This window comes from Peromyscus californicus, unplaced genomic scaffold, assembly GCF_007827085.1.
Source record: "Peromyscus californicus insignis strain IS unplaced genomic scaffold, ASM782708v3 Scaffold_18__1_contigs__length_77618521, whole genome shotgun sequence".
Classification (NCBI taxonomy): domain Eukaryota; kingdom Metazoa; phylum Chordata; class Mammalia; order Rodentia; family Cricetidae; genus Peromyscus; species Peromyscus californicus.
Window position 1 is genome coordinate 466,746 of NW_026294480.1, and position 7,629 is coordinate 474,374.

At 50.7% G+C, this 7,629-nt stretch overlaps 1 protein-coding gene across 1 annotated transcript in view; it reads right to left on the reverse strand.

Moving 5' to 3' along the window:
- Positions 1-6,936, reverse strand: part of Tppp (tubulin polymerization promoting protein) — a 25,575-nt gene extending 18,639 nt beyond the window's left edge. Inside the window, exon 1 of the mRNA XM_052742885.1 lies at positions 6,816-6,936. The gene's annotated coding sequence lies outside the window, so the exon portion shown is untranslated. The remainder of the gene's footprint in view (positions 1-6,815) is intronic.
- Between the last annotated feature and the right edge of the window lie 693 nt (positions 6,937-7,629).

A 7,629-nucleotide genomic window follows, 5' to 3' on the forward strand; every position in this document is an offset into this window, starting at 1 on the left:
CAGAGCAATAGCCAGCCAGTCCAATTAGTGAGTTCTGAGAAATGACAGTGAGGCTGCTTTCTGGCTGCCACATGTACACACACACCCACATCCATACATGGTACACCTGAGCACATACCAACATGTACACATGTACCTCCACCATCAAAAAAGAAAGAAAGAAAAACCTAAAGGTGACAAAGGAGAGACTTTGTCACTAAGTTCAACTGCTACATAACTCAGGGCACAGCCCTGTTACAGGAGAGTAGAAATGAGGGGATCAGTAAATTTTCTGTAAGCAGGGCAAGGAACCTATTGCTACAACCAGATGCCTACAAGGAAAAGGTGTCCGTGAGCAGAGAAGGAATCTGTGAATGTGACGAGTGTCCATGAATAAAGTAGGTGTCGTGACTAGGACAGGTGCCCGTGAGTGGACAGGTATCTGTGTGGGGGGCAAGCGTCTGTAAACAGAAGAGAATATGGAAAGGAAAAAGAAAGCACTTCTGCCTCTCTGGAGAATCCCCACAGGAGCACACAGGGCAGGGATAGCTCTTTCTTTAGAATGTTCCATGAACGCCATTTCATCCTGGTCACTGGAGGTTGATAGGGCATGGAGAATCATAGGGCACGAAATAAGCAATCTCCAGATAAATCTAGGGAGGTGAGACTTCTATCTACTTGCAAGACACATGCCACTCAATCCCTGACCACCAGACAAGCTGTTTTCAGTTCCACAGGCCTCAGCAGCAAAAGTGAGGCTAGGGACAGCTAATTAGAAACTGTGCCCTGAAGTTCAAGAGAGAGAAGTCTGTCTAAGATGAGAAGAGAAGAAGGAGGAGGAGGAGGAGGAGGAGGAGGAGGAGGAGGAGGAGGAGGAGGAGGAGGAGGAGGAGGAGGAGGAGGAGGAGAAGAAGAAGAAGAAGAAGAAGAAGAAGAAGAAGAAGAAGAAGAAGAAGAAGAAGAAGAAGAAGAAGAAGAAGAAGAAATGGACAATATCCACTTGGAGCTCACTTCCTCCTCCTCACTACATCCCACCAAGGCTTGAGTCCTATTGGACCCCATGTAAAACCAGGGTGAGGCCAACTGTGTGGGATCTAGACACATCCAGCTAGCCCCAGAGAGTGCTCATCTGAGGATGGGTCACAGGCAGCCTGCCCTATACAAGCTCTGTACTTTAGAGTGTACTTATACACAACACATCCTTTGATAATTGTTTGTTTCATTAATAATACAGCCACACACCCTGCTTCTCATCAGGATACTTCATGTGAGTGGCCTCTTATCTCAATGGGAACTTCTATCCTGTGCAAAGTGAACTCCCACAAAGTGGGCATTTTCTGAATGTGTATATCCTGCAGGCACACAGAGGCAATACCAGAAGCCCAAATCTATCAGGAAACCCAGCCAGGCCCCTTGTCATCCATGTCACATCTACACAGTGCATCCAGAAGCCTACAGCCCAGAGTATGACTAGGGCTGACTGGGATGGTACACAGTCTCAGTCACTGCTCCAGAACAGTCACCAGGATTGGAGTCCCAAGGCCAGGGTGCTGCCTACAAGGTGACCTGAGAACCAAACCCTGTGCTTCTCACTGTGTCTAGGTCAAACAGAACACAATTCTCCTGGGTGTTGTAGGGAAAGGGGAGCCCAGTATCCATATCCACTCATTTCCTATACCCGAGGCCTGAGCAGTACTGTAGGCAGAGCAGGACTATATGCTCCAGAAAACCCCACACTTTTAGGGAGGGGGTATTCTGGGCAAGGAGAATGGGAAACCACAGAAGATAAGAAACTGAGGAAATTCCTAGACCCCTCTATCCACCTATGTCCTTCTTTGTATTCAATATCTATGGCAACAGAAGTGGGCCCAGAACTCCCCAAAGTCACTGACTGCTCTATCCAGCTACCTAGTGTCCCTACCTTCCTGGAATTCACATATCAGGCCTTGCTTACAATGTTGCCCTGACTGCCCCTCAATAGGGAATACAAGGGTACAACCACTTTCAGGAGTGACCATTTGAACTTCTGGCTTACAGTTCTAAAACAAGAGAATGAGGATAGCCACCATTCTTGGTTATGGGAGTCACATAAATACCTTCTAAAACTAACAAATGCAACAAACCCCTGTCATTAAGTGGAAGCCTAACATTGAGCATGTAGAAGAACCATGAGACATTCCGGAGTGTTTAGTGACTCCTTAAGGTGTCCCCACTGTCCAGCCAGAGACCAGGTTTCCCCAGAACCCTGGATGGCTGTAGAAATGTGAGTAGAGAGTAAGAGAGTGGTAACCCCCTCATATTCAGCATTTAATATGAAATCCAGGCTCTAGAAAATTGTCTAAGGCCAGTAGTGAGTACTAAAATCAAATCCCATCACACATCATCTAATCAAATACTCTTTCTAAACCATCCTCCAAAATATTTGCCAATACAGCATTCTACACGAGTCCAAATGGATAAAAATCAAGATCAAGAGATGTGCTTATGTGGGTCCATGTTCTGGGGTTAAGTTACAGCAGAGATGCTATATGACCATTCCTTCAAGTGTCTACCTCACAGTTGCATGCCAATGTCTGCCATCATGCTCCCTTTAGAAGCTCCATGGGGCAGGTTCTGAGGATGCTGATGAACCGGTAGATGACTGATTCCTAATTCAACATCAACATGGCTTCATGATCACCAAATAAGACAAGTATCTACACCTTAATGCCAGGACCTCTGCATGGAACCTGGTTTGGAAACAGGGTCTTGACATGAAGTCAACCTAGATTATCCACAATTGGAAGGTAAATTGTATGCCAATCTCCACCCTTCTCCCCCTGCAAGACAGAGACCAGGCAGTGCTGTGTCTGCATGCATCCCTCCAAAAGTATGAGGCCTTTGGGGGAGGGATTAAATCCGGTTCCTGGGCTCTTGTGAGTGGAGTAAGACCTCCCAAGAGTGCTGTAAGGAATTGGCTGAGGCCTTTCTACCATGTGGTGACATAGGGTCTGACCTCTCCTCTGGAGTATGTTCCAAGAAGGCACTATCTTAGAAGCAGCCACCCTTATCAGAATGTGACCCTGCAGCGCCTTGATCCTGGACTTCAGCCCCCAGAACTGTGAGAAATACATTTCTGTTCTGTATAAATTCTCCATCCTTGGCATTTTGTTAGAGTAGCATAGGTAGACTTGAGAGAGAATTACAAGACCTCTAGACTGTCAGAGTGTCAAGGCACAAGGCCAGGAATGCCCGAGTAACCTGAAGCTGGGGGGCAGGAAGGACCTACCAGAGCCAAGGCAGGAACACAGCTTACTTGATACATTGAACTTCTGGCTTCCAGAACTGTAGGAGAATGAGTTTATGTTATGTTAAGTCATTCAGTGTGTCATTGTCATCACACAGCTTCTAAACTCTGACCAGAAGAGGAAGCAGGACTCTGAGACAGAGCAACTTAAGCAGAGGCCTCATGAGGGCAAAGCCAAGTGAGGGGGTCAGAGGGTCAGATGGGGCTAGACCAAGAGGTCTTGGGAAGTCAACCCAAGGTGAGTTTTGCATGGAACTACATATGGCACTGTCTTCTGTGACACCCATCTCACCTTCAATTGTTATGTGCTGGGGCAGAGAAAGGGAGGTGCACAGACAAGGTGAGCAAAGATGTAGAATAATCACACGGCACACCTACAGGGAACTTGAGGAAGATAAGCTCCTGTGCCCATCTACTACTGTCCACAGCCAAATTCTCTTGTGTAGGGAAGATTTGCCACAGTACATACAGTACATACTCCCAAAAGGAAAAGATTCTAAACAGCGCCAGACTGGAATTAAAAACTTCTGCTTATCAAAGAGTATTAAGAGACTAAAAGAGTATTAAGAGACAAAGCTCAAATAAGGAAAAATTGTTGTATACAACAAACACTGACTTGTCCAATATACAAAAAGCATCTATAGTCAATAAGAAAAAAAAGGGAGATTACTCAACAGAACAAGACAGTCCAGGGGAGAGCCAGAGAACACAAGAAATGCCAAGCTTCATTAGTATAATCAGGAAAGTGCAGACACAACCCCAAACCAGATACCAGACACACCTTGCAAGGTGGGGACATTTAAGACTGACCTAGGCAATTGTTGGTGGAATGTGGAGCACAGAGCACCATATGGGAAGGTAACTTGTGGGACACCCCCTGCTCACTAAATCTGAAGGTTCACATAATCTGAGGCCCAGCAACTTCAGTTCTTCAGGAGCCTTTCAGTTTGTAGGAGAGTTCAAGGCAGCTGTATTCTTGATCTCCCAACAGGGAAGCAACGAAAGACAGTTGAAAGAAGAGGTTCACAGAACAGAAAACTAGAGCTATGAGTGAGTCTGCTTAGACTAAAACTAATCAAGACAGTCCAATAGGATTGTTGCTGTGTGATTTCATATGTGTAAAGGTCAAAAACACAGGCAAGAGCTAAGCCAGTGTTCAGGGATATATGTTCATGAAACTAATAAGACCCTTCCACCCCCACACTTTCCACCACGGTACAAAGGGCAATGGGAATGGCTGCCAGGAGGAAATTGAAATTACAGCACTGAAGCAGGGTCCCTATGGGAGGGACCTTGAGGGGCCAGCCATCTGGCAGAGCTCACTAAGCCTGGCAGGTGGGAGAGGAGCCTGAGATACAACTCATGAACCATGACTCCTCACACTTGCCTGAAAGACCAAAGAAAGCCTTACATTTGGGCATCTAGACATCAAACCACAGCTTACAGCTGAGATGCATCACTGTACAGCTAAGAGAGACCATGGACCTAAAAAGGTTTCGTTCTTCATCAGGAAGTGGCATTCTGTTCACGGACTTTACTCTGATAACAGTAAGTCATCTGTGGGGCACACAAGTACAGGCTTCAGGTCACAGAAACCATATCCTCTGGGACCCCAGCAGGGCCGTTCCTGGGACTGGCATAGGACATTAGGAGCAGGCTCCCCAAGTAATCCAGAGGGAAGATGGGGGTACCGATCTGAAGGTGCTGTGGGAGGATGATGTGGGTCCTCGGTGGGGCTGCCCTAGGTGGGGAATGCCCTACGTGAGTGATGCCATTGGTGAAGGATGCCATAAGGAGATTCCTGTGGGTCATGGATGGGGCCACCATGCCATGGGTGGTGGCTGCCATGAGTGGGGTTGCTTTGATTGGGAGGTGTTGTAGGTAGTGGGATGCTGTGGACAAAGGAAGCCCTGTCCATAAATAGAGGATGCTAAGGTTGAAACACTGTTCCTACTCTATGAGGAAGCTGGTCTTACCGGGTTGAACCAGCAGTAGGAGACCCCATGAGGGTGGTAGGGGCTGGGCACCATGTCTGAACCCAGCCCGTGGCTCAGCAGCTCCAACCCTTCCTTCCAGTGGGAAGTAAGAAGCTCCTTTCTCCTGCATGGGGTCTCTGGGCACAGCCTTGCTGGGCAAGGGGGGAGGGCTGGACAAGACTGCAAGGTCCCCTTTCCTGGCAGAACTGAAATCACACCTCCTACAGGCTCCTCCTTCAGTTGTGCACTATAAATAGGCCAGCAGACTCTGCTGAGGAAGCTAGTTTTCATCCTCTGTGGAACCCAGTAGAGCTGTTTTCAGGGCCCAGAAATTTCCAGAAAAATATGGAGACTTCTCCCAAACCTCCACCTCTCATGAGTGGTTTCAGTTTTCTTAAATGAAAATTTCTAATGCTTATAAAAACTTCCCAACCCTTAGGTGATAGTTAAAAAAGCTATATTCCACAACCTCAAAGAATGGAGAAGGTGGATCCAAGGAGCACCCGGAGGAAAAGGTGCCGCTGCGCGTTATGCTCACTTCACCATCGGTTAAGACAAGGATTTTCAATACGCCACTTGAATTAGGCCACCTTTTCTAATGGTGGGTCCCTGTGGCAATCACGAGTTTTTCTGAATAGAGGAGTCCTTTAGAGACGCTAAGCTCAGATTGTGCCCCTCCCCCTCGCCAGGCCTCCAGGGTCACGTGATGGGAGAGGGGCTGGCACGCGAGCAGAAACAGCAGCCCGCCGCCAGAGAACCCAGCTGAAAGCTAATCAAGCTGGGTCCCCCACCCCCACACCACCCCCATTGCTCCAGTCCTGGGGGGCTCACACCGCCTAAACAGGCCACCTACGCGACCAAGAGAGTCCAGAAACGCAAGTGGGCGCTGGGCCGAACGCCATCATAAGCCCCAGGACACGCACAGGACCGATCACCAGGACAGCAAAGCCTGTCCAACGCTGCGCCACAAAGGACATTACTCGTCTTCCTCACCTCGTTCAAGGCCTCGTTTACATAACCGAAACCGCCGAGTAAGGGTCGGACCCTCCCTCTCCCGCGCGCAAATATGGGCGTTCAAGATGCGATCCTGACAGAACCCGTGCCACCTCGGCTGCGAGATGCAGGCTCGCAAGGAGGGTGGAGGACCGAACAGGCTCTGTCACCTGCAGGACGCAACGCGGGCTCAGGATTCGAGACCCGTGGACGCGGGGAGCTTCTGCTCCTATATGCGTGGCTTGGGGCAGTGGCTTCTCTTTACACCGTTTGCCACCAGGTTCCACGGGCAGCGACCCAAGGCCCAGCCAGGCCTAGCACCTGGGTCTGGTGGGGAACCGTGGGGTGCTTTCGGTCCACCGTATTAAGTGGCGACGCAATGCGCTTGGCTCAGTGTACACGCATACCCATTCTTGACACCACTGCCCCAGGGTAGCGGAGGAACCACTGCTCTAGCAGTGGGAGCTGATTGAGCCGCCGCAGAGAGTGGCAGGTGGCCAGCCTCACAAACCGGAGGCGTCCTGAGCCTATGGCCCCGGAGCCGCGTCTCGGACCACGGACAGCGCCCAGCGCTAGCTTACCTCCAAGATGCGTCCACTGGTGCGCCTCCGCGACTAGACTTGCGCCCGGGGGCGCTGAGCTCTCCCAGTCGCCCGCCCGGCCCCGCCCTCCAGCTCCGCCCACGTGCCCCTCCTCCAGCCAGGCCTAGGCGCGCACTGAGGCTCCTCCCGACCGGAGCGCGGCGCACCGAGACAGGAGGCCGCTACTGCCTTACAAGGCTGCCGCAGGCACCGCCAGCCTATGGACGCAGCTCGACCCAGGGCGCGGTCGTCTGTGGAGCTGTGGAGCGTGGGAACCAGGCGGTGGTTGGGGAAGAGCTAGTGGGGCACACCTGGCCCTGGGGCACCGGGGGTGCGGCCAGTCCCTAGAGGGAAAGCTGAGGCTAGTGGCGCAGTCGCAGCCTACACTGAACACAGCCGGTTGCTTATTCCTACAAGCGCGGAGAGCTAGATGCACGTGACGAGATGCTGGCCGCTCCGGTTACCTGTATGAGAAAGATCCCGAGAGTCTGCTGATTTTCCTTCCTTCTAGGGATACGTGCCACGGGATCTCTACCCCGCTGACTCTGTGGTGAGGTCATGGCCGCACTGCCTCAGTAGGAGCTGGCTCTGTAGAAGGTTATGGTGTTGGTAAGGTGGGGCAGCGGGGCTGGAGGCAGAGGCTTTGGTGCAATAGACCCTCAGCCCTCCAGGTTGGCTCAGGGTTCAGCCTCTGACTTCAACTCAGACTCTAGCCAAGTCAACCCAAAGGGGAGTGTGTGTGTGTGTGTGTGTGTGTGTGTGTGTGTGTGTGTGTGTGTGTACTGATGAGTGTCTGACAAATTAACTCACGTTT